The following is a 1702-nucleotide window of genomic DNA, read 5'->3' on the forward strand; positions in this document are numbered from 1 at the left end:
AGAATGTATATATATATATATATATATATATATATATATATATATATATACATGTATAAAAGATTTGACGAGAGAGTGATTTGATGTGAGTGAGCAAATTATTATCGTTGTTGTACACGACGATGTTTTATTCTAAATAATTTACAAATTAAGAGATGTCTGTTACAAAAAATTACGTAAAAAATTATTGTATCATAATTTTAAGAAGAGAGTATGAGAGAGAGGGAGAGAGAGAGAGAGAGTGTGTGTAAGTGAGACAATTTGAGATGTATGACAATATTGTGATAAGAATATTATACCTGAGCATTGCTTGAATGTTGCAAACTAACGCTGAATCACTCGTAGCTTTTGTGTGTTAGAAGGGAACCCTGGGGAGAAGTACCTCTATCCTGTATCGAATAGCCATTCATATTTTGTATACTGTACATTAATATATTCTCATATAAGTACACGCACACGTGATCACCGTGCAAGACGAAGTTCTAGCGTTTACTTTTGGCGAGAGAAATCCGCATTGCCATGACCGTCGCGCGTGGAATTTATAAAAAAAAAAAAAAAAAAAAAAACGAAGAGAAGAGTCTTAAAAGTAATTTTATCGAACTGCATCGAGCGAGCTTGAATTGAATACGAACCGGCAAGAACGCGTCGTCGCGCATATGTCAAATCGCTTGTGTCGACTGTATACGTCCCGTGCCAAAAGCACAAGCATCATCTCTCTGGATCATGTTCGAGGCTGAATTCCGTACAATAATTCGTGAATCGTGAATGTCGAAGGAAATTTAGCAGCGCTATTTTTACGGCCACCCCCGTACGTTCAGGTTCTTTTACGATAGTCGCAGGACTGAGTTTTCTCTCAACGCTTGACTCTTTGTAAGCATCGAAGAATGTCAATTCAACGATAATTAGCGATCGTCCGAGTAGATTGTCTTAAGTTAATTTACATGATAGAACTCTCTCTAAGTTCCCTTTTTCGAAAGTCGCTATTATATTCTTTTTTTGTGTCTCTGTGTGCAATAAAGCTGAACACGTAAGGTGATTTTTCGGTGTATCGCAGAGAGCCGAAGCGGCAGATGGAGATGTTACGAGCAGTATCGATTTGCGTGGAAATATCAAATTATTTGACAGTTCAATGAGATAATTGTTAAACCGCAGTTCGCTTTGCGTTATTCATGACGATATAAGTTACAATCTATGACGAGAGGCATAAAATTAACAGTTGCGAGAAAAAGTAGTGTATTCGTGAAGCTTCAAGAGTGACTTAATGCTGTTCGTAATGATCCAACCAAGTTAGTTTAATGGGCTAGTTAGCGGAGTACTTATACACTCGCGCGGAGAGAAAACCGAACAGGAGAGCGGAGTCCGGAGGGACGGAGGAGGGGGTCGCGCGCGAGGAAGAGATTAGCATATTTTTCTAAGCATTGTTCCAAATCGCCAAACGTCGTCTACGTCGCACGGCACTCGCGGCGGGCGATCGCGGTCGAATCTGCCCCGGCGAAGATGCCCCGGCGTGCGTCGCCGGTATTTCGAATACCTGTACCACTTTTTGCCTGCGTTTCGACCGTGTATTCGCGCCGGACGTGGAACGTCTCCGTTATCGCGATAAAGATCCTGCAATAAAGACTCGGAGCGGTACTCTCTCCCACGTGTGGAACGTGCGGCGAAGGTTTTTTTTGCGTGTAAATCGAGACTAAGTAGAGACGAG

The sequence above is a fragment of the Wasmannia auropunctata genome, unplaced genomic scaffold (genome assembly GCF_000956235.1).
Source record: "Wasmannia auropunctata unplaced genomic scaffold, wasmannia.A_1.0 LD336097.1, whole genome shotgun sequence".
Classification (NCBI taxonomy): Eukaryota; Metazoa; Arthropoda; class Insecta; order Hymenoptera; family Formicidae; genus Wasmannia; species Wasmannia auropunctata.